We start from the raw sequence: 26,430 nt of genomic DNA on the forward strand, positions 1-26,430 counted from the left end.
ACTATAGTACATTACCAGTCAGTTAAACTATAGTACATTACCAGTCAGTTAAACTATAGTGCATTACCAGTCAGTTAAACTAGAGAATACATTACCAGTCAGTTAAACTATAGTATATTACCAGTCAGTTAAACTATAGTATATTACCAGTACATTACCAGTCAGTTAAACTAGAGAATACATTACCAGTCAGTTAAACTATAGTACATTACCAGTCAGTTAAACTATAGTACATTACCAGTCAGTTAAACTATAGTACATTACCAGTCAGTTAAACTATAGTACATTACCAGTCAGTTAAACTATAGTACATTACCAGTACATTACCAGTCAGTTAAACTATAGTATATTACCAGTACATTACCAGTCAGTTAAACTATAGTACATTACCAGTACATTACCAGTCAGTTAAACTAGAGAGTACATTACCAGTCAGTTAAACTAGAGAGTACATTACCAGTACATTACCAGTCAGTTAAACTAGAGAGTACATTACCAGTCAGTTAAACTATAGTACATTACCAGTCAGTTAAACTATAGTACATTACCAGTACATTACCAGTCAGTTAAACTATAGTACATTACCAGTCAGTTAAACCAGCGAGTGCATTACCAGTACATTACCAGTCAGTTAAACCAGCGAGTGCATTACCAGTACATTACCAGTCAGTTAAACTAGAGAGTACATTACCAGTCAGTTAAACCAGCGAGTGCATTACCAGTACATTACCAGTCAGTTAAACTATAGTACATTACCAGTCAGTTAAACTATAGTACATTACCAGTCAGTTAAACTATAGTACATTACCAGTCAGTTAAACTATAGTACATTACCAGTCAGTTAAACTATAGTATATTACCAGTCAGTTAAACTATAGTATATTACCAGTCAGTTAAACTATAGTACATTACCAGTCAGTTAAACTATAGTACATTACCAGTCAGTTAAACTATAGTACATTACCAGTCAGTTAAACTATAGTGCATTACCAGTACATTACCAGTCAGTTAAACTAGAGAATACATTACCAGTCAGTTAAACTATAGTACATTACCAGTCAGTTAAACCAGCGAGTGCATTACCAGTACAGTACCAGTCAGTTAAACTATAGTACATTACCAGTTAGTTAAAACAGAGAATACATTACCAGTCAGTTAAACTATAGTATATTACCAGTCAGTTAAACTAGAGAATACATTACCAATCGGTCCCTCTCTGTCTTCTATGACTCCAATACTCCTTTGCTCTCCAGCACACCCTTCCTCCTAATCCAAAGGACTGTTGGACCTAAACAGCTGAGTAAGCTGCTCTTTCCATATCAGGACCTTTCTCCTACTGATAGATAGGCTGGTGTCTCCATATCAGGACCTTTCTCCTACTGATAGATAGGCTGCTGTCTCCATACCAGGACCTTCCTATCAAGGAGATGTGTTCTGATAACAATGTTGTCCACGCTGATCTACCCTGATCACTGATCAACAGAACTCAGTAGAACCACTACATGATCAACAGAACTCAGTAGAACCACTACATGATCAACAGAACTCAGTAGAACCACTACATGATCAACAGAACTCAGTAGAACCACTACATGATCAACAGAACTCAGTAGAACCACTACATGATCAACAGAACTCAGTAGAACCACTACATGATCAACAGAACTCAGTAGAACCACTACATGATCAACAGAACTCAGTAGAACCACTACATGATCAACAGAACTCAGTAGAACCACTACTTGATCAACAGAACTCAGTAGAACCACTACATGATCAACAGAACTCAGTAGAACCACTACATGATCAACAGAACTCAGTAGAACCACTACATGATCAACAGAACTCAGTAGAACCACTACATGATCAACAGCATTAGTTTAGTAAAAAACTTGTGTGTGAGTAAATACACAGTAAATGATCATCCGTGTTTAGAAAAGAAACTCAGCCTTTGACCTCCCTTGACTCTGGTGAGTACACTAGCCAAGTAGGTGGCGGGAATGAGCCATTAAAGTTGGTTGACACACTCAATGAACACTACAGAGGAAGAAGCTTCTGACGTCAATATAGTGCAACCTCGCGTGTTAGGACAAGGACAAGCAGAATGGAGTGGAGTTGTGGGAAGAAATAACTTCAGGTGGCTCATGACTTTCAGCAATGAATACTGTAGTTCCAGAGACGCTACGGGCTATGTGGTGCTTTTTCTGGCTAGTGTCGTAACATTGTTAGCTATGAGATGCACACAGTAGCTAGTTAGCTAGCTAACGTTAGCTAGGTAGGTAACGTTATCACAAGCAGACAGACCATTTGGTCCATTATTAGCAATGATAACTTATCAAAGTAGCTAGACATATCTAGATACATATTAAACCCTCATAAACAAACGATTGTATACTGTAGGTTACTGCCAGGGCCTAAATGGAAATGATTGGTCCACCAGCCACTGGCAGGAAGATTAAAATTTAAAAAAGTCTACCAGCCAATTAGATTTCTTACAAGTCAAAAAACAGATGAGCGTGCTTTGTAATGTTTCTACAATAGATGAGCGTGCTTTGTAATGTTTCTACAACAGATGACCGTGCTTTGTAATGTTTCTACAATAGATGAGCGTGCTTTGTAATGTTTCTACAATAGATGAGCGTGCTTTGTAATGTTTCTAGAACAGGAAATGTATCAGTAAGAAGTAATGTGGTATACTGCTACATTTCAATAAGTTTTTGGCTACCCCAGGTCTTTTAATCAAAATATCAGAAACAAAATGTTCAGCTGCCCCTTTAAAAGCGTGAAGCTACCGTGGTAACGAGGCCACTCGAGTCCTGTCGTGTGTGTGTGTGTGTGTGTGTGTGTGTGTGTGTGTGAAAGAAATGTAGGATCTGACTAGGGCGTCTCTTCTCTATCAATTGAGGCAGCAGACTCAAACTAACATTGAAAAACAACAGAGCTTGCGAACAAAACAATATACACTGAACAAACATAAAACGCAACATGCAATAATTTCAAAGATTTTACTAAGTTACAGTTCATATAAGGAAATCAGTCCATTTAAATTAATTCATTAGGCCCTAATCTATGGATTTCACATGACTGGGAATGTTGGTCACAGATACCTTAAAAAAGGTAGGGGCCTTGTCCCACTCCTCTTCAATGGTAGTATGACGTGGATGGATATTTGGCGGCACCAGGAACACGCTGTCGTACACGTCGATCCAGAGCATCCCAAACATGCTCAATGAGTGACATGTCGGGTGAGTATGCAGGCCATGGAAGAACTGAAACATTTTCATCTTCAGTGAGCCACAGGATCTCACAGTTTCTCTGTGCATTCAATTTGCCATCGATAAAATGCAATTGTGTTCATTGTCTGTAGCTTATGGCTGCCCATACCATAACCCCACCACCACCATGGGGCACTCTGTTCACAACATTTACATTTAAGTCATTTAGCAGACGCTCTTATCCAGAGCGACTTACAAATTGGAAAGTTCATACATATTCATCCTGGTCCCCCCGTGGGAATTGAACCCTGGTCCCCCCGTGGGAATTGAACCCTGGTCCCCCCGTGGGAATTGATCCCTGGTCCCCCCGTGGGAATTGATCCCACAACCCTGGCGTTGCAAGCGCCATGCTCTACCAACTGAGCCACACGGGACCACAACGTTGACATCAGCAAAGCACTTGCCCACATGATGCCATACGGAGAGACGTGACACTTTCCTTGCAGCACTGGACCACACGACTGGACAATAATCAAGATTAGACAAAACTAGAAACCTGCAGAACTTGCTTTTTGAAATGTGGTCTCAAAAAAGCAGAGCATCTCTTTATTACGGCCAGACCTCTCCCCATCTTTACAACCACTGAATCTATTTGTTTTGACCGTGACAGTTTACAATCTAAGATAACGCCATAATTTAGTCTCCTCAACTTATTCAACAGCCACACAATTCATTACCAGATTCAGCTGAGGTCTAGAATTTAGGGAAAGATTTATTCCAAATACAATGCTCTTAGTTGTAGAGATGTTCAGGACCAGTTTATTACTGTCCACCCATTCCATTCTTGACTTCCACCTCTTCCACACTCACTTTACCGAATTCACAACAACGGTTGCCTTTCATAATTTGGTCAATTACGTATGAATGTGTAGGTTCAGAATTTGGTCAATTACGTATGAATGTGTAGGTTCAGAATTTGGTCAATTACGTATGAATGTGTAGGTTCAGAATTTGGTCAATTACGTATGAATGTGTAGGTTCAGAATTTGGTCAATTACGTATGAATGTGTAGGTTCAGAATTTGGTCAATTACGTATGAATGTGTAGGTTCAGAATTTGGTCAATTACGTATGAATGTGTAGGTTCAGAATTTGGTCAATTACGTATGAATGTGTAGGTTCAGAATTTGGTCAATTACGTATGAATGTGTAGGTTCAGAATTTGGTCAATTACGTATGAATGTGTAGGTTCAGAATTTGGTCAATTACGTATGAATGTGTAGGTTCAGAATTTGGTCAATTACGTATGAATGTGTAGGTTCAGAATTTGGTCAATTACGTATGAATGTGTAGGTTCAGAATTTGGTCAATTACGTATGAATGTGTAGGTTCAGAATTTGGTCAATTACGTATGAATGTGTAGGTTCAGAATTTGGTCAATTACGTATGAATGTGTAGGTTCAGAATTTGGTCAATTACGTATGAATGTGTAGGTTCAGAATTTGGTCAATTACGTATGAATGTGTAGGTTCAGAATTTGGTCAATTACGTATGAATGTGTAGGTTCAGAATTTGGTCAATTACGTATGAATGTGTAGGTTCAGAATTTGGTCAATTACGTATGAATGTGTAGGTTCAGAATTTGGTCAATTACGTATGAATGTGTAGGTTCAGAATTTGGTCAATTACGTATGAATGTGTAGGTTCAGAATTTGGTCAATTACGTATGAATGTGTAGGTTCAGAATTTGGTCAATTACGTATGAATGTGTAGGTTCAGAATTTGGTCAATTACGTATGAATGTGTAGGTTCAGAATTTGGTCAATTACGTATGAATGTGTAGGTTCAGAATTTGGTCAATTACGTATGAATGTGTAGGTTCAGAATTTGGTCAATTACGTATGAATGTGTAGGTTCAGAATTTGGTCAATTACGTATGAATGTGTAGGTTCAGAATTTGTCGTTGTCATGCCTAAGTTTGCTAATCTTCCCAATAAAAAAATTATTAAAGGAGTTGGCATTATTAGTGAGTTTTGTGACAAATAAGCTATCTGATTCAAGGAATGATGGAGTCGAGTTCACCTTTTTGTCCAAAATTTTATTTAAGGTGCTCCAAAGCCAATGGGCATCTTCTCCATCCTTGAAGAGGAGTGCATGTTCCCCAAGTCTTCAGACACTACCTTCAAGAACAAGCTTTATGACCAGCATCTTGGCAAAAACCAGGCGTTTGAGAAGCCCAAACCAGCCAAAGGCAAGGCAGAGGCCCACTTCTCCCTGGTGCACTATGCCGGCACTGTGGACTACAACATCACTGGCTGGCTGGACAAAAACAAGGACCCCTGAACGACTCTGTTCTTCAGCTGTACGGGAAGTCCTCAGTCAAACTGTTGGCTACCCTGTATGTTGCTGCCCCACCTGATGGTAAGACTAGCATCACATCAACAGATTTAAGTTCTAGTCAAAACTCAGACCCACATTTCTTTAAAGGGGCAATACCAAGTTGCTACATACATTTTTGTACCCATTGGGAAACCCTGTGCTAAATTAATACAATGTTAAAGGAAAATATAAACAAACCCTACATAGCCTAAAAAGATGGTTAAAACTATAATTATTATATAATGGATGGTCAGTCCTTGTATCCGTAGCTCCGTCTTTGAATTCGAGGTTGGTTCCATCTCTCCAGACCAGCTTTTTACCGAAGCCGGGTGAGGAGCTGCTTTTGTTACTGTTGGTTCCATCTCTCCTGTAACGGTCCTGACCTGTTTTATGTTGTTTTTGTATGTGTAATTGGTCAGGGCGTTAGTTTTGGGTGGGCAGTCTATGTTATCTGTTTCTATGTTGGTTTTGGTTGCCTGGTATGGCTCTTAATTAGAGGCAGGTGTTTTGCGTTCTCCTCTAATTAAGAGTCATATTTAGGTAGGGTGTTCTCACTGTTTGTTTGTGGGTGATTGTCTCCTGTGTCTGTGTCGATGTTACACCATACGGGATTGTTTCGGTTTGTTCGTGCGTTTTTTGTAGTAAGTACTTGTTCGTTCGTTCTGCGTGTGTTATGTCAGTTCGTCGTACTAAGTCTGTCTATTTTCGTTTTGTTATTTTGTTAGTTTATTCAAGTATAGTTTGTTTCGTTCTGTCTTATAAATAAAATTCATCATGTATTCACAACCCGCTGCGCCTTGGTTCGATCACTACTCCTCCTCTTCTTATGAAGAGAGAGAGGAACGCTGTTACATCTCCAGACCTTCAGCTTTTTACCGAAGCAGGGTGAGGAGCTGCTTTTGTTACTGTTGGTTCCATCTCTCCCATCTTCAGCTTTTTACCGAAGCCGGGTGAGGAGCTACTTTTGTTACTGTTGGTTCCATCTCTCCCATCTTCAGCTTTTTACCGAAGCCGGGTGAGGAGCTACTTTTGTTACTGTTGGTTCCATCTCTCCCATCTTCAGCTTTTTACCGAAGCCGGGTGAGGAGCTACTTTTGTTACTGTTGGTTCCAACTCTCCCATCTTCAGCTTTTTACCGAAGCCGGGTGAGGAGCTGCTTTTGTTACTGTTGGTTCCATCTCTCCCATCTTCAGCTTTTTACCGAAGCCGGGTGAGGAGCTACTTTTGTTACTGTTGGTTCCATCTCTCCCATCTTCAGCTTTTTACCGAAGTTACTGTTTCAAGTGCTGATGATTTAAAGTCTTGGAACGTTTCTCAGGGTTATTCACTGGGTTAATATTGGCAGCATTTGCATTCAATGCCTAGTGCAGTCAAAAAACGTTTTATATATATTTCCACACTATGAGGTTTGAATAATACTGTGAAATTCTAAAAATTATGACAATGCCCTTTTAGTGTAAAAGCTTTTTTTGAAAATTGGATGATTTGGTGGGATGGAGTTTGTGGTGACATCACCAGGCAGTAAATAAGTTATAGAGCTTTCCAAATTTCTCTGCCAATAACAGCTAGTTTTTTTTCGATTTTAATTGAAAACAATTAGAGTAAGGTACTTAATTGTTACCCAGAAAGGATTTGATTTTGAGATTTAAAAAAAAAACAGCTGCATTGAACCTTTAAGATAAATGTGAAGTTAACCCGAGAGTGTCTTGTTTATAATGATCTCTTACTTTTGCCCTTTTTAACAGATACAAGCAAGAAAGGAGGCAAGAAGAAGAGTGGTTCCATGCAGACTGTGTCCTCGCAGTTCAGGGTGATCTTTTGAAATGTGTATAATCAGTCCTTCAAAAGGTGCATCGATTATCATAGATGATTTATATTTAAAAAATGGTTTGTAATCCTCTTACAGGAGAACCTGGGCAAGCTGATGACCAACTTGAGGAGCACTCATCCTCACTTTGTGCGCTGCCTGATCCCCAACGAGTCAAAGACTCCAGGTACAAGAAATATTGAGTGATATATTTTTTATGGAATCAGTAAAGTATCAGTAACCTTAACGAGCTCAATCTTGAACCTGTTTATGAGTATTAAAAAGAGACGTGGTTTGTGTTTCCAGGTCTGATGGAGAACTTCCTGGTTATCCACCAGCTCAGGTGTAATGGTGTTCTGGAGGGGATTAGGATCTGCAGGAAGGGCTTCCCCAGCAGAATCATCTATGCTGACTTCAAGCAGAGGTACAAGAAATATAGAGTTAAATATTATACACTACGGGTCAAAAGTTTTAGAACACCTACTCATTCAAGGGTTTTTGTTTATTTTTTAAAACTATTTTCTACATTGTAGAATAATAGTGAAGACATCAAATCTATGGAATAACACATATGGAATCATGTAGTAACCAAAAAAAGTGTTAACAACTTATTCAAGGTCCCATCCGCAGGACAGTTGAGCTAACGTAGGCTAATGTGATTAGCATGAGGTTGTAAGAAAGAAAAAAAATTGGTCAGAAACCTTAAATTCTTGTTAATCTAACTGCACTGTCCATTTTACAGTAGCTATTAGAGTGAAAGTATACCATCCTATTGTTTGAGGAGAGTGCACAATTATGAACTTGAAAATGTAAGAATAAAACAATTAGGCACCTTTGGGCTTGATATTTTGAATAGATATGCAAGATGTCATAAGATCACTCTAAAACTTTGCACATACGGTGCCTCCATCTAGTGGCCAAAGTCTAAATTGCGTCTGGGCTAGAATAATTCATTATGCTCTTTCTCTTGTATTTCAAAGATGGTACAAAAAGAAATACAAAAAAAATGTTTTTTCTTTGTATTATCTTTTACCAGATCTAATGTGTTATATTCTCTTACATTCCTTTCATATTTCCACAAACTTCAAAAGGTTTCTTTTTCAAATGGTACAAGCTACAGGCAGTTAGATTTAGGTATATCATTTTAGGCGAAATTTTTAAAAAAAGGGGCGGATCCTTAACAAATTAAAATATATTTTATATTTGAGAGTCTTCAAATAGCCACCCTTTGCCTTGATGACAGCTTTGCACTCTCTTGGTATTCTCTCAACCAGCTTCACCTGGAATGCTTTTCCAACAGTCTTGAAGGAGTTCCCACTTATGCTGCTTATCCTTCACTCTGCGGTCCGACTCATCCCAAACTATCTCAATTTGGTTGAGGTTGGGTGATTGTGGAGGCCAGGTCATCTGAAGCAGCACTCCATCTCTCTCCTAATTGGTAAAATAGCTCTTACATCACCTGGAGGTATGTTGAGTCATTGTCCTGTTGAAAAACAAATTATATTCCCACTAAGCCCAAACCAGATGGGATGGCGTATCGCTGCAGAATGTTCTCTTTGCTTATTTGAGCTTTTCTTGCCATAATTGGCCTTTTACCAAATAGGGCCATCTTCTGTATACCTCCCTACTTTGTCACAACACAACTTATTGGCTCAAACGCTTTTCGAAGGAAAGAAATTCCATAAATTAACTTTTAAGGCACACCTGTTAATGGAAATGCATTCCAGGTAACTACCTTATGAAGCTCCCAAGTGGCGCAGTGGTCTAACACACTCCAGTACCTGGTTTGAATACAGCCTGCATCACATCTGGCTGTGATTGCGAGTCCCATAGGGCGGTGCGCAATTGGCCCAGTGTTGTTGGGGAAGGTTGTCATTGTAAATAAGAATTTGTTCTTAACTGACTTGCCTAGTTAAATAAAGGTTCATAAATAAGACACTGATTGAGAAAATGCCAAGAGTGTTCGAGGCAAACATGAGCTATTTGAAGAATATAAAATATATTTTGATTTGTTTAACACTTTTTTGGTTACTACATGTGTGTTATTTCATAGTTTTGACATCGTCACTATTATTTTACAATGTAGAAAATAGTACAAATAAAGAGAAACCCTTAAATGAGGTGTTCTTTTGACCGGTATGTATTCAGTAAAGTATCAGTAAACATTAACGAGCCAAATCTTGAACCTGTTTATGAGTATTAAAAAGAGACTTGGTTTGTTTTTCCAGGTCGGATGGAGAACTTCCTGGTTATCCACCAGCTCAGGTGTAATGGTGTTCTGGAGGGGATCAGGATCTGAAGGAAGTCTCTCTCAAAACCAAGCAGGGTCAGGCCTGGTTGGTCCCTGGATGGGAGATCAGATGGTGAGGGAAGTGGTGTTAGATGGCCAGTAGGGGGCACTCTTTCCTCTGTTTTAAGATGAGCCCAATGTGCCAGGGCAGTCAAATAGGTGTCCTGCCTCTGAGGTCATAATAATAATTAATGTAACGGTGTTATTACTACTAATTACTACTACGTCTACTGGCTAAATGTCTGATCTGGCACTTATATTGTCATGGCCACCTAATCATCTCCAAAAATGTACTTTTCCGTGCTGGTCCCCCGCACGCACACACAAAACTGAAAAAAAAATATATTCTAAGTGTTTTTCCCAGCATCAGAATATGCTACCTTTACGTAATATAACCAACCTATTTCAACTTGACTTGTTATTTTCTTCAAAGTCATACACCACAGGTAAAGAAGAAGAAACTACATTTATTAACCTGTGCATTGTGGATATTTTAAATTACCAATAATGAGGAGAGACAAGGTCACTCACCAATCAGTATATTAACTTTATTAAAATAACTTAACCGATAAGGGAGCTGGTCACAATACCCACACAAAAATGGATAGAGAGCGCCCACTGAGTGAGCCTCTGGGTTATATACCATCTCAGGTGCAACCTCAGAGATGATGTGGTTCCAAACGCACTTGGCCTCCAGTACAAAGAACTTGTTTGTTCAGTACTAAGAACACCTTTCGTTACTTAGTCTCCACCTTGCTAAAAGGAGGGGGTGACTGACGCACAGACACTGTGGAGACAACTGATTGGTTCCCCGCTACTCATCCCTTCACATGGTTTGCAATAGGTAAAGACACATATTCACATATGGGACCAATGTTCCCTTTTGACCTCCTTTGCCCTATTCTCTTTCTGATATTCTGCCTAGCAACATGTGGTAGACAAGCCTGACTTCTCCCCTGTCTGGACCCCAGGGGACTGAGGCCCATATGAGGGAGGAAGTGCAGCTGCCAACATGCGTCTGAAGGGATACATTCTAATAAGAGTTCAATCATATAAGCATATTATGCAGATTATCTATGTTACTTAGCGGATTCTGATTCTCCTACCACATGTGTTACGGTGGCTGCAGTTCTGTATCAGTTAACATTAAATCATCTACAACTGCACAATACCTTTCAACTTATGAACACACTATCCTATGGTCTGTGGTGATTTTCCCCTCTGTTGATCCAACCCTTTCTATCTGTTTCCATCTGACTGTGGTTCCATTGACCGTGTTTACCTGTGGCTCAGGTGTTCTTCAAAGCCGGTCTGCTGGGGGTCCTGGAGGAGATGAGAGATGAGAAGCTGGCCTCTCTGGTCGGCATGGTCCAGGCTCTCAGCCGTGGATTCCTCATGAGGAGAGAGTTCACCAAGATGATGGAGAGGAGGTGAGGAATAGTAGGCATCTTCGCACAACTTCCTATGAACCACCTGTACGTAAGGAATTATTATTTTTTTTTTATTTTTATTTCACCTTTATTTAACCAGGTAGGCCAGTTGAGAACACGTTCTCATTTACAATTGCGACCTGGCCAAGATAAAGCAAAGCAGTTCGATACATACAACAACACATAGTTACACATGGAGTAAAACAAACATACAGTCAATAATACAGTGAAAAATAAATCTATATACAATATGAGCAAGTGTGGTGAGATAAGGGAGGTGAAGGCAAACAAAATATATATATAAATAAATAAAAATATATAAAGGCCATGGTGGCGAAGTAAATACAATATAGCAAGTAAAAAAAAAAAAAAAAAAGTAGAGATAGTAGAGATAGAAATAATGGGGTGCAAAGGAGCAAAATAAATAAATAAATAAATACAGTAGGTAAAGAGGTAGTTGTTTGGGCTAAATTATAGATGGGCTATGTACAGGTGCAGTAATCTATGAGCTGCTCTGACAGCTGGTGCTTAAAGCTAGTGAGGGAGATAAGTGTTTCCAGTTTCAGAGATTTTTGTAGTTCGTTCCAGTCATTGGCAGCAGAGAACTGGAAGGAAAGGCGGCCAAAGGAGGAAATGGCTATGGGGTGACCAGTGAGATATACCTGCTGGGGAGCGTGCTATGGGTAGGTGCTGCTATGGTGACCAGCGAGCTGAGATAAGGCGGGGCTGTACCTAGCAGGGACTTGTAGATGACCTGGAGCCAGTGGTTCTGGCGATGAGTATGAAGCGAGGGCCAACCACCGAGAGCGTACAGGTCGCAGTGGTGGGTAGTATATGGGGCTTTGGTGACAAAACGGATGGCAATATGATAGACTGCATCCAATTTGTAGAGTGTTGGAGGCTATTTTGTAATTGACATTGCCGAAGTCGAGGATCGGTAGGACGGTCAGTTTTACAAGGGTATGTTTGGCAGCATGAGTGAAGGATGCTTTGTTGCAAAATAGGAAGCCAATTCTAGATTTAATTTTGGATTGGAGAAGTATGATGTGAGTCTGGAAGGAGATTTTACAGTCTAACCAGACACCTAGGTATTTATAGTTGTCCACATATTCTAAGTCAGAACCGTCCAGAGTAGTGATACTGGACGGGCGGGCAGGTGCGGGCAACGATCGGTTGAAGAGCATGCATTTAGTTTTACTTGCATTTAAGAGCAGTTGGAGGCCACGGAAGGAGAGTTGTATGGCATTAAAGCTCGTCTGGAGGGTAGTTAACACTGTGTCCAAAGAAGGGACAGAAGTATACAGAATGGTGCCGTCTGCGTAGAGGTGGATCAGAGACTCACCAGCAGCAAGAGCGACATCATTGATGTATACAGAGAAGAGAGTCGGCCCAAGAATTGAACCCTGTAGCACCCCCATAGAGACTGCCAGAGGCCCGGACAACAAGCCCTCCGAATTGACACACTGAACTCTATGGGAGAAGTAGTTGGTGAACCAGGCGAGGCAATAATTTCAGAAACCAAGGCTGTTGAGTCTGCCGATAAGGTGGTGATTGAGTCGAAAGCCTTGGCCAGGTCAATGAATACAGCTGCACAGTATTGTCTCTTAACGATGGCGGTTATGATATCGTTTAGGGCCTTGAGCGTGGCTGAGGTGCACCCATGACCAGCTCTGAAACCAGATTGCATAGCGGAGAAGGTACGGTGGGATTCGAAATGGTTGGTAATCTGTTTGTTAACTAGGCTTTCAAAGAAAGCTTTCGAAGACTTTGGAAAGGCAAGGCAGGATGGATATAGGTCTGTAGCAGTTTGGGTCAAGAGTGTCTCCCCCTTTGAAGAGGGGGATGACCGTGGCAGCTTTCCAATCTTTGGGAATCTCAGACGATACGAACGAGAGGTTGAACAGGCTAGTAATAGGGGTTGCAGATTTCTGCAGATCATTTTAGAAAGAGAGGTTCCAGATTGTCTAGCCCAGATGATTTGTAGGGGTCCAGATTTTGCAGATCTTTCAAAACATCAGCTAACTGGATTTGGGAGAAGGAGAAATGGGGGAGGCTTGGGCGAGTTGCTGTGGGGGGTGCCGGGCTGTTGACCGGGGTAGGGGTAGCCAGGTGGAAAGCACTGCCAGCCGTAGAAAAATGCTTATTGAAATTCTCAATTATAGTGGATTTATCGGTGGTGACAGAGTTTCCTATCCTCAGTGCAGTGGGCAGGAAGCACATTTTTACTTGAAAAATCTAGCCTTGGCTTTCCTAACTGCCTGTATATATTGGTTCCTAACTTCCCTGAAAAGTTACATATCTCAGGGGCTGTTCGATGCTAATGCAGAGCGCCACATGATGTTTTTCTTTTGGTTAAGGGCAGTCAGGTCTGGATAGAACCAAGGGCTATATCTGTTCCTGGTTCTAAATTTCTTGAATGGGGCATGCTTATTTAAGATGGTGAGGAAGGCACTTTTAAAGAATAACCAGGCATCCTCTACTGACGGGATGAGGTCAATATCCTTCCAGGATACCCGGGCCAGGTCGATTAGAAAGGCCTGCTCGCTGAAGTGTTTTAGGGAGCGTTTGACAGTGATGAGTGGAGGTAGTTTGATCGCAGGCCCATTACGGATGCAGGTAATGAGGCAGTGATCGCTGAGATCTTGGTTGAAAACAGCAGAGGTGTATTTGGAGGGCAAGTTGGTTAGGATGACCTATTAGCTTGCCCGTGTTTACGGATTTGAGGTTGTACCTGGTAGGTTCATTGATAATTTGTGTGAGATTGAGGGCATCAAGCTTAGATTGTAGGATGGCCGGGGTGTTAAGCATGTCCCAGTTTAGGTCACCTAGCAGCACGAGCTCTGAAGATAGATGGGAGGCAATCAGTTTACATATGGTGTCCAGAGCACAGCTGGGGGCAGAGGGAGGTCTATAGCAAGCTTCATTGGTGAGAGACTTGTTGTTTGGGACCTGGATAGTAAGACAGAACTCTGCAGGCTCTCTCTGCAGTAGGTTGCAACACCGCCCCCTTTGGCAGTTCTATCTTGTCGGGAAATATTATAGTTAGGGTGGGAAATTTCAGGGTTTTTGGTGTTCTTCCTAAGCCAGGATTCAGACATAACTAGGACATCCGGTTTGGCGGAGTGAATACTAACATTAGCTGGTTCAAATCAAATCAAATGTTATTTGTCACGTACACATGGTTAGCAGATGTTAAAACTTCTTATGGCTGCAGGGGCAGTATTGAGTAGCTTGTATAAAAGGTGCCCATTTCAAACGGCCTCGTACTCAATTCTTGCTCGTACAATATGCATATTATTATTACTATTGGATAGAAAACACTCTCACGTTTCTAAAACAGTTTCAATTATATCTGTGAGTAAAACAGAACTCATTTTGCAGCAAACTTCCTGTCAGAAAGTGAAAAATCTGAACTCGAGGCTCTGTTCCAGGGCCTCCCTAATCGTTTGCTTGAATTCTATTAGTATATATGCACTTCATTCGCCTTCCACTAGATGTCAATAGGCTGTGAGAGGTGAAATGGGGTCTCTAGCTCTTTCTATGGTCAAAAGAGACAGCTTGGAATGACAGGACCCCAATTTCCTCTGTTCAGGAAGACGCGGAAAGGACTTCTGCATTGGCTTCTGAAAAGCTTTTGTTATAGACAGCAGCATACCACCCTGCATACCACTACTGGCTTGCCTCTGAAGCTAAGCCGGGTTGGTCCTGGTTGGTCCCTGGATGGGAGACCAGCTGGTGTTATCCAGCAGCATACCACCCTGCATCCCACTGCCGGCTTGCTTCTGAAGCTAAGCAGGGTTGGTCCTGGTCAGTCCCTGGATGGGAGACCAGATGCTGCTGGAAGTGGTGTTGGAGGACCAGTAGGAGGAACTCTTTCCTCTGGTCTAAAAAAATATCCCAATGCCCCAGGGCAGTGATTGGGGACACTGCCCTGTGTAGGGTGCCGTCTTTCGGATGGGACGTTAAACGGGTGTCCTGACTCTCTGAGGTCATTAAAGATCCCATGGCACTTATCGTAGGAGTAGGGGTGTTAACCCCGGTGTCCTGGCTAAATTCCCAATCTGGCCCTCAAACCATCATGGTCACCTAATAATCCCCAGTTTTACAATTGGCTCATTCATCCCCCTCCTCTCCCCTGTAACTATTCCCCAGGTCGTTGCTGCAAATGAGAACGTGTTCTCAGTCAACTTACCTGGTAAAATAAAAAAATAAAAAATAAATAAATAAATAGACGGCAAATATCTCCGGCTTTGAATTTATTTGATAAATCTGACAATATCATCGTAAAGTATGTTTTTTCAATATAGTTTATTCAGATTATTGAATTTTTTTCGGGAGTTTTGGCCTGTTCCGTTCTTTGCGTTTGTTGACGATGGAGAGCTTCGCGCCACTTGGCAAGTTTTGCTTGCTCATTCGAGAGGGAAAAATGACATTCTAAATCCAAACGATTGTTCTGGACAAAGGACCACTTGTACAACATTCTGATGGAAGATCAGAAAAAGTAGGACCCATTTATGATGTTATTTCCTATTTCTGTCAAATGTGTCGTTGTGTTTTCCGCTTTGATTTTGGGCGCTCTCTCGCAATAACGTAAGCTGGATGTCGTACTGAAGTTATTTTTAGAATTCTAACACTGCGATTGCATTAAGAACTAGGCTCTTTAATTTGCTGTCCAACATGTATTTTTTAGTAAAGTTTATGAATAGTTATTTGATTAGATTAGATTAGGTGCCTCTCCAAGATTTCTCCGGACATTTTATTGCATTTTGCCTACGTATTCACATTGTATAACCACGATTTGTGCCGCTAAATATGCACATTTTCGAACAAACAATATATGTATTGTGTAATATGATGTTATAGGACTGTCATCTGATGAATTTTGAGAAGGTTAGTGGATTTTTGTTTTAGAATCCGTCTCTCACAGTTGAAGTGTACCTATGATAAAAATTACAGACCTCTACATGCTTTGTAAGTAGGAAAACCTGCAAAATCGGCAGTGTTTCAAATACTTGTTCTCCCCACTGTATATACAAGACGTACCAGTACAGAGTCAATGCGCAGGGATATGAGGTAATTTAATGAGTTTGAGCCAATCAGTTGTGTTGTGACAAGGTAGATAGACCTAGAGAAGATATCCCTATTTGGTAAAAGACCAAGTCCATATTATGGCAAGAACAGCTCAAATAAGCAAAGAGAAACGACAGTCCATCATTACTTTAAGACATGTAGGTCAGTCAATCCGGAACATTTCAAGAACTTTGAAAGTTTCTTCAAGTGCAGTCGCAAAAACCATCAAGCGCTTTGATGAAACTGGCTCTAGTGAGCACTGCCACAGGAAAGGAAGACCCAGAGTTACCTCTGCTGCAGAGGATAAGTTCATTAGAGTTACCAGCCTCAGAAACTGCAGCCCAAATAAATGCTTCACAGAGTTCAAGTAACAGACACATCTCAACATCAACTGTTCAGAGGAGACTGTCTGAATCAGGCCTTCATGGTCGAATTGCTGCAAAGAAACCATTACTAAAGGACACCAATAGGAAGAGACTTGCTTGGGCCAAGAAAGACGAGCAATGGACATTAGACTGGAGGACATTTTGACTGGTACTGTATATATATATATATGCTTTTTGTTGTTGTATTGTGTCATCTTTAAAAAAAAAAAATTACATTATATTTGGTTTTATATAATTGACTAAAACTATTTTTTCTATAAATCTCGTCCCCTTGAAACGAGCTCAAACAAAACAAAACAATCTCCAAAACGGCAAAAAGTACAGTCAAAATAAATTGTGAGCAACACACTGGGACCAGAAGTGATGCGAGACCAAACCATATCCTCGTTTGAACAACATCCATGTCAACGTCACCCACACAAACTTCATCAAACTCTTCCTCTGGATGTATCTCAGCAAAAAGAGGGGAGAGGGAAACATCTTTACGCTGTTCAGCAATCAGCTGCTTCCTAGACATCGAAGTTTCAATTGAAGGGGACCTCCCTTCAGAGGACCTAAAAACTCATTGTTTTAGTGGGAGGGGCATCGGGGGTAAACTGGTTGTTTTAGTGGGAGGGGAATCGGGGGTATACTGGGTGTTTTAGTGGGAGGGGCATCGGGGGTAAACTGGTTGTTTTAGTGGGAGGGGAATCGGGGGTATACTGGGTGTTTTAGTGGGAGGGGCATCGGGGGTAAACTGGTTGTTTTAGTGGGAGGGGAATCGGGGGTATACTGGGTGTTTTAGTGGGAGGGGCATCGGGGGTAAACTGGTTGTTTTAGTGGGAGGGGAATCGGGGGTATACTGGGTGTTTTAGTGGGAGGGGCATCGGGGGTAAACTGGTTGTTTTAGTGGGAGGGGAATCGGTGGTATACTGGGTGTTTTAGTGGGAGGGGCATCGGGGGTAAACTGGTTGTTTTAGTGGGAGGGGAATCGGGGGTATACTGGGTGTTTTAGTGGGAGGGGCATCGGGGGTAAACTGGGTGTTTTAGTGGGAGGGGCATCGGGGGTATACTGGGTGTTTTAGTGGGAGGGGCATCGGGGGTATACTGGGTGTTTTAGTGGGAGGGCATTGGGTGTTTTAGTGGGAGGGGAATTGGGTGTTTTAGTGGGAGGGGCATCGGGTGTTTTAGTGGGAGGGGCATCGGGTGTTTTAGTGGGAGGGGCATCGGGTGCGGGGATATCCGTGGGTGGATTTTTTTTATAATTGATTTTTTTTATGGGAGGAAGAAGTTGGTCCAAATCGGGTGTTGGGTACTATATGTATCTAATATGTGAATCCTATAAATGGAGAGGGACAATTTGGGTGCAATCAATTAGATCTCAAAGATCAAATTACATTTCAACAAAATACTGTTGCAGAAATGCTAATCTTCTCTGTTTCTAACTACAGAAACAGTGACAGAACGACTGATTTGATCATATATATATATATAGGGTTAACCCTAACCCTAACCCTTAACCCTTAACCCTTAACCCTTAACCCTAACCCTAACTGATTTGATCTATCATATATTTTCTGTTTTCAAACCTCAAATAGTTGTTTAAATGTTCTATCCTAAATTCATGTTCAATAGCGTGAAACCTTACAGAACGTTCGACATAAATGTATTGTGAAGAACGGATATGACTGTCTGTTAGGACATATTATGATAATACATTATATATCTTATTTTTGAGGCCTAGTTTTACACTAATACAGTGGCATGACACTCATGGTTTACAGGCCAAATCAGGCCTGCAAGTAACATTATGCTGGCTTGCAAAGTGATGTGTAGCTGCTTATCCAGCCACTCACACCTTGCATTCAGAATGACTGTCAGGGTTAGGAACATTGATAGAGGAAACTACCTAAGCCATTTCAACTGGAACAATCACTTCAGTAACGGGTGCAATAAATCCAATTAAAATGATTGGATTTCCTTAGAAAAACACAGATGTATATATTTTTTAAATCAACCTGCAATAGAGCGTTCTGGGAAATATGATAATGGTACAAATGTGCCATTTTAGGGCACCACCACAGTGACAAAGCTGCATCATTGTATTGAGGGTGCACAAAATATGTTTGTAGTCTGGGAAACAGAAATGTACCTCCACCTTTTGAGAGCGAGTGTGATGATTGTACCATTATAATTAAAATATTGGGTGTAGAAATGTACCATTATACTCTTTATCCACACATGTACCCTAAAATTTACCAAACAGAACCATGTGAAGGTACATTGGCTCTCACCTCATACTTCTGAAGGAGTTGGCCCTCACCTCATACTTCTGAAGGAGTTGGCCCTCACCTCATACTTCTGAAGGAGTTGGCCCTCACCTCATACTTCTGAAGGAGTTGGCCCTCACCTCATACTTCTGAAGGAGTTGGCCCTCACCTCATACTTCTGAAGGAGTTGGCCCTCACCTCATACTACTGAAGGAGTTGGCTCTCACCTCATACTTCTGAAGGAATTGGCCCTCGCATCATACTTCTGAAGGAGTTGGCCCTCACCTCATACTTCTGACGGAGTTGGCCCTTACCTCATACTACTGAAGGAGTTGGCCCTCACCTCATACTACTGAAGGAGTTGGCCCTCGCATCATACTTCTGAAGGAATTGGCCCTCACCTCATACTTCTGACGGAGTTGGCCCTCACCTCATACTACTGAAGGAGTTGGCCCTCGCATCATACTTCTGAAGGAATTGGCCCTCACCTCATACTTCTGACGGAGTTGGCCCTTACCTCATACTACTGAAGGAGTTGGCCCTCACCTCATACTTTGCTTAGTTTGATTTGTCACCCTGGTGAGACAGGGTCATTAAACTGTTTAACAGCTCATTACATTTCAGTTCAATGTCTAGTTATTTATCATATACTGAAGATATGTATATGTTTGAGGGTGGAGAGACATTCACACCCTGCAGACTAAGAGTTTATGACAAGTTATTTTAAAGATCTAGCATGATATACGACCTGCTTATTTGTATATGAGGAACATGTTTCTCTAAGCTCCAAACTTATTCTGGGGGGGGGGGGGGGGGGGTGATATTCTGATAACTGCCAGATGTCATTAAGCAGTTGAGTAAACTGTCACTATAAAACTGTCATTGCACATATTTGAAGTATTTTCGGAGGGCCTTGGGAGGAGGTTTGGACAGTAACACTTGATCCAATACATTTAAGAGTGCTTTAAATGACTCCGTCTGTGCTCGCCAAATAGTTTTATCACCACAGACAGGAGTTTGTCTGACACCCAATGCCTTGGCTCACGTCAGGATTTGTTACACGATACCAATACAGCTAACAGCCAGTTAAAATCTAAAACTAAATGTGAAAATGTTAATTAATGTCACATGCTCTGGCATGGATCCACTAAACAGCCGAGCTCTGCTTATTTTCCAGGTCACATATCTGGCAGCAGATCTATTATAGGGGCCAATGTCAGCAATGCCAGGACATCCTGGTTGACTAATAAGGTCAAAATAATGTGCTGGCCTGCATAAGATCTCTCTGTGGTCCACAGTATAGATTATGAGATCTTTTCAGCAGTGTGAAGTCAATGGAGGGCGAAATGTAATATTAATGTCATACATTTACAAGGAGAAACACTTGCGTCAAATGGGCAGCTGGTGCGTTTATCAGCAAGCTTTGCAAATCTTTTTTTGAGAACCTTGTGGTCATTTAATAAGGTCAAAAGAATATATTGTATATCTTTATAGATTTCAGCAAGCTTTGCTTTGTTGGCAGGTCTGCTGCCATTTGAGGCATACACCAGATGAATATAAACAGACATAAACCTGATGTGGTCATTAAATGGACCAGTAACTGATCTGCTTCTTTATTATTACACTCTCAAATGTAAAGACAACACAAATTGTAGGAAGACACAGTCAAGGACAAGAAAAGTTAGTCCATAGCAGAGAACATGAATAAAAGGGTGAATCCCACACCCTCCCTTCAGCTGCAGCTGTTGGAACACAAGCCTCTGTGGGAGCAGGGGACTGGTCTTAGGCAATCCTTAGGGACAGTCAAGTGACAGTCCAATCACCCAGATGGCCCGACACCAATGATCAATATCTAGATGTGAAACACTTGACATCCCCGTCACACAGTTGGACGACTGATTTAACACCAGAAGTGTTGACTACATTTTTGACTCAATTTGAATAAAATAAAAAATATTAATCATGACCCCGTCCATCGTTGATTTTTCCTAAATAAGTATATGTAAGGCCAGGCACCAAAAGCTAAAATAAAATGTTGCATATACTCTTGTTTTTGTATTAAGGTCCATTAATATTAGTATTTTCAAAAAGTTAAAATAAACACGTCATTTTTTGAGTGAAAATGTATATTTGGAGGGGCAGCTTAGATATTATACATACTTCTTATTCCACCGCCTACTCCTCCTACAGTGTTCATGCTAGAAACGCCGTTCCAACTTCAGAAGGTGCGGAATGTTCTGGATCGAGTTGCTTGTACACAACGTTTTGAGATCTGCTAAACTTTTTACGTTATTTCACGTTTCTCACTCCATCCCTTCCCCTAGCCATTATCCCTTCCTCTAGCCCTTATCCCTTCCCCTAGCCCTTATCCCTTCCCCTAGCCCTCATCCCTTCCCCTAGCCCTTATCCCTTCCCCTAGCCCTTACCCCTTCCCCTAGCCCTTACCCCTTCCCCTAGCCCTTACCCCTTCCCCTAGCCCTTACCCCTTCCCCTAGCCCTTACCCCTTCCCCTAGCCCTTACCCCTTCCCCTAGCCCTTACCCCTTCCCCTAGCCCTTACCCCTTCCCCTAGCCCTTACCCCTTCCCCTAGCCCTTACCCCTTCCCCTAGCCCTTACCCCTTCCCCTAGCCCTTACCCCTTCCCCTAGCCCTTATCCCTTCCCCTAGCCCTTATCCCTTCCCCTAGCCCTCATCCCTTCCCCTAGCCCTCACCCCTTCCCCTAGCCCTCATCCCTTCCCCTAGCCCTCATCCCTTCCCCTAGCCCTCATCCCTTCCCCTAGCCCTCATCCCTTCCCCTAGCCCTCACCCCTTCCCCTAGCCCTCATCCCTTCCCCTAGCCCTTATCCCTTCCCCTAGCCCCCACTCCATCCCTTCCCCTAGCCCCCACTCCATCCCTTCCCCTAGCCCTTATCCCTTCCCCTAGCCCTTATCCCTTCCCCTAGCCCTTATCCCTTCCCCTAGCCCTTATCCCTTCCCCTAGCCCTCATCCCTTCCCCTAGCCCTCATCCCTTCCCCTAGCCCTCATCCCTTCCCCTAGCCCTCACCCCTTCCCCTAGCCCTCACCCCTTCCCCTAGCCCTCACCCCTTCCCCTAGCCCTCATCCCTTCCCCTAGCCCTCATCCCTTCCCCTAGCCCTTATCCCTTCCCCTAGCCCCCACTCCATCCCTTCCCCTAGCCCTTATCCCTTCCCCTAGCCCTTATCCCTTCCCCTAGCCCTTATCCCTTCCCCTAGCCCTCATCCCTTCCCCTAGCCTGATCCCTTCCCCTAGCCCTTATCCCTTCCCCTAGCCCTTATCCCTTCCCCTAGCCCTGATCCTTTCCCCTAGCCCTGATCCTTTCCCCTAGCCCTGATCCCTTCCCCTAGCCCTGATCCTTTCCCCTAGCCCTCATCCCTTCCCCTAGCCCTCATCCCTTCCCCTAGCCCTCATCCCTTCCCCTAGCCCTTATCCCTTCCCCTAGCCCTTATCCCTTCCCCTAGCCCTTATCCCTTCCACAAGCCCTTATCCCTTCCCCTAGCCCTTATCCCTTCCCCTAGCCCTTATCCCTTCCCCTAGCCCTCATCCCTTCCCCTAGCCCTCATCCCTTCCCCTAGCCCTCATCCCTTCCCCTAGCCCTCATCCCTTCCCCTAGCCCTTATCCTTTCCCCTAGCCCTTATCCCTTCCCCTAGCCCCCACTCCATCCCTTCCCCTAGCCCTCATCCCTTCCCCTAGCCCTTATCCCTTCCCCTAGCCCTCACCCCTTCCCCTAGCCCTCACCCCTTCCCCTAGCCCTCACCCCTTCCCCTAGCCCTCATCCCTTCCCCTAGCCCTCATCCCTTCCCCTAGCCCCCACTCCATCCCTTCCCCTAGCCCCCACTCCATCCCTTCCCCTAGCCCTTATCCCTTCCCCTAGCCCTTATCCCTTCCCCTAGCCCTTATCCCTTCCCCTAGCCCTCATCCCTTCCCCTAGCCCTCATCCCTTCCCCTAGCCCTCATCCCTTCCCCTAGCCCCCACTCCATCCCTTCCCCTAGCCCCCACTCCATCCCTTCCCCTAGCCCCCACTCCATCCCTTCCCCTAGCCCCCACTCCATCCCTTCCCCTAGCCCTTATCCCTTCCCCTAGCCCTTATCCCTTCCCCTAGCCCTTATCCCTTCCCCTAGCCCTGATCCTTTCCCCTAGCCCTGATCCTTTCCCCTAGCCCTCATCCCTTCCCCTAGCCTGATCCCTTCCCCTAGCCCTTATCCCTTCCCCTAGCCCTTATCCCTTCCCCTAGCCCTGATCCTCTCCCCTAGCCCTGATCCTTTCCCCTAGCCCTGATCCTTTCCCCTAGCCCTGATCCCTTCCCCTAGCCCTGATCCTTTCCCCTAGCCCTGATCCTTTCCCCTAGCCCTCATCCCTTCCCCTAGCCCTTATCCCTTCCCCTAGCCCTTATCCCTTCCCCTAGCCCTTATCCCTTCCCCTAGCCCTTATCCCTTCCCCTAGCCCTCATCCCTTCCCCTAGCCCTCATCCCTTCCCCTAGCCCTCATCCCTTCCCCTAGCCCTCACCCCTTCCCCTAGCCCTCACCCCTTCCCCTAGCCCTCACCCCTTCCCCTAGCCCTCATCCCTTCCCCTAGCCCTCATCCCTTCCCCTAGCCCCCACTCCATCCCTTCCCCTAGCCCCCACTCCATCCCTTCCCCTAGCCCCCACTCCATCCCTTCCCCTAGCCCTTATCCCTTCCCCTAGCCCTTATCCCTTCCCCTAGCCCTTATCCCTTCCCCTAGCCCTGATCCCTTCCCCTAGCCCTGATCCTTTCCCCTAGCCCTGATCCTTTCCCCTAGCCCTCATCCCTTCCCCTAGCCCTTATCCCTTCCCCTAGCCCTTATCCCTTCCCCTAGCCCTTATCCCTTCCCCTAGCCCTTATCCCTTCCCCTAGCCCTCATCCCTTCCCCTAGCCCTCATCCCTTCCCCTAGCCCTCATCCTTTCCCCTAGCCCTTATCCCTTCCCCTAGCCCTTATCCCTTCCCCTAGCCCTTATCCCTTCCCCTAGCCCTTATCCCTTCCCCTAGCCCTCATCCCTTCCCCTAGCCCTCATCCCTTCCCCTAGCCCTTATCCCTTCCCCTAGCCCTCATCCCTTCCCCTAGCCCTTATCCCTTCCCCTAGCCCTTATCCCTTCCCCTAGCCCTCATCCCTTCCCCTAGCCCTCATCCCTTCCCCTAGCCCTCATCCCTTCCCCTAGCCCTCATCCCTTCCCCTAGCCCTTATCCCGTCCCCTAGCCCTCATCCTTTCCCCTAGCCCTCATCCCTTCCCCTAGCCCTTATCCCTTCCCCTAGCCCTCATCCTTTCCCCTAGCCCTCATCCCTTCCCCTAGCCCTCATCCTTTCCCCTAGCCCTTATCCCTTCCCCTAGCCCTCATCCCTTCCCCTAGCCCTTATCCCTTCCCCTAGCCCTTATCCCTTCCCCTAGCCCTTATCCCTTCCCCTAGCCCTTATCCCTTCCCCTAGCCCTCATCCCTTCCCCTAGCCCTTATCCCTTCCCCTAGCCCTTATCCCTTCCCCTAGCCCTTATCCCTTCCCCTAGCCCTTATCCCTTCCCCTAGCCCTCATCCCTTCCCCTAGCCCTCATCCCTTCCCCTAGCCCTTATCCCTTCCCCTAGCCCTTATCCCTTCCCCTAGCCCTTATCCCGTCCCCTAGCCCTCATCCTTTCCCCTAGCCCTTATCCCTTCCCCTAGCCCTTATCCCTTCCCCTAGCCCTCATCCTTTCCCCTAGCCCTCATCCCTTCCCCTAGCCCTCATCCTTTCCCCTAGCCCTTATCCCTTCCCCTAGCCCCCACTCCATCCGTTAACATGGGATTTGACCAGATTCTAAAGCGCCCCGTTGTGACATCATCACTGACGTTCTCTGTAAGTGAAATCATGCAGCTAATAATAATCATCAGCTAATGATTCCACTTTCAACCACTTAGACAAAAAAGCTTTTCTACTTCTCTGCTACTCATCTGGCGTTTGGACAAAGAAATAACATTCGTATCAAAAGTTACAGCAGTTTAAGTAACCGCATCAACATCATTTTCTGTAACATTTTGGCAAACAACGTCTGTTTTGACCACTACCGCAAAAAGTTAGACAAAAACTTTGATCGTATGGAATATTCGTCTACTTCTCTGCTATTCATAGCTGTTCCCGTAATCAAAATATTCAATATGGAATTTACGGTACAGCTGCTTTTGTAACTGCATTACCACGTGTTTTTCAATTACATACCACAACTACATAACTACTGACCACAACTTCTGACCACACATTTAACTACTGACCACACATTTAACTACTGACCACATAACTACTGACTACATAACTACTGACCACACATTTAACTACTGACAACATAACTACTGACTACATAACTACTGACCACACATTTAACTACTGACAACATAACTACTGACTACATAACTACTGACCACACATTTAACTACTGACCACACATTTAACTACTGACCACACATTTAACTACTGACCACATAACTACTGACTACATAACTACTGACCACACATTTAACTACTGACCACATAACTACTGACTACATAACTACTGACCACACATTTAACTACTGACCACATAACTACTGACTACATAACTACTGACCACACATTTAACTACTGACCACACATTTAACTACTGACCACATAACTACTGACCACAACTACTGACCACACATTTAACTACTGACCACACATTTAACTACTGACCACACATTTAACTACTGACCACACATTTAACTACTGACCACATAACTACTGACTACATAACTACTGACCACACATTTAACTACTGACCACATAACTACTGACTACATAACTACTGACCACACATTTAACTACTGACCACATAACTACTGACTACATAACTACTGACCACACATTTAACTACTGACCACACAACTACTGACCACACATTTAACTACTGACCACACATTTAACTACTGACCACATAACTACTGACTACATAACTACTGACCACATAACTACTGACTACATAACTACTGACCACACATTTAACTACTGACCACATAACTACTGACTACATAACTACTGACAACAACTACTGACCACACATTTAACTACTGACCACATAATTACTGACTACATAACTACTGACCACAACTACTGACCACAACTACTGACCACAACTACTGACCACACATTTAACTACTGACCACACATTTAACTACTGACCACACATTTAACTACTGACCACATAACTACTGACCACATAACTACTGACCACACATTTAACTACTGACCACATAACTACTGACCACATAACTACTGACCACACATTTAACTACTGACCACACATTTAACTACTGACTACATAACTACTGACTACATAACTACTGACCACACATTTAACTACTGACCACATAACTACTGACCACACATTTAACTACTGACCACATAACTACTGACCACAACTACTGACCACACATTTAACTACTGACCACACATTTAACTACTGACCACATAACTACTGACCACAACTACTGACCACACATTTAACTACTGACCACATAACTACTGACCACAACTACTGACCACACATTTAACTACTGACCACATAACTACTGACCACAACTACTG

The 26,430-nt window shown here is 43.5% G+C and overlaps 1 pseudogene; it reads left to right on the top strand.

Annotated features, from left to right (window-relative positions):
- Positions 1-5,335: 5,335 nt before the first annotated feature.
- Positions 5,336-11,124, top strand: LOC129865474 (myosin heavy chain, fast skeletal muscle-like; annotated as a pseudogene).
- The last annotated feature ends 15,306 nt before the right edge of the window (positions 11,125-26,430 follow it).

This window comes from Salvelinus fontinalis, chromosome 1, assembly GCF_029448725.1.
Source record: "Salvelinus fontinalis isolate EN_2023a chromosome 1, ASM2944872v1, whole genome shotgun sequence".
In the NCBI taxonomy this organism is placed as follows: domain Eukaryota; kingdom Metazoa; phylum Chordata; class Actinopteri; order Salmoniformes; family Salmonidae; genus Salvelinus; species Salvelinus fontinalis.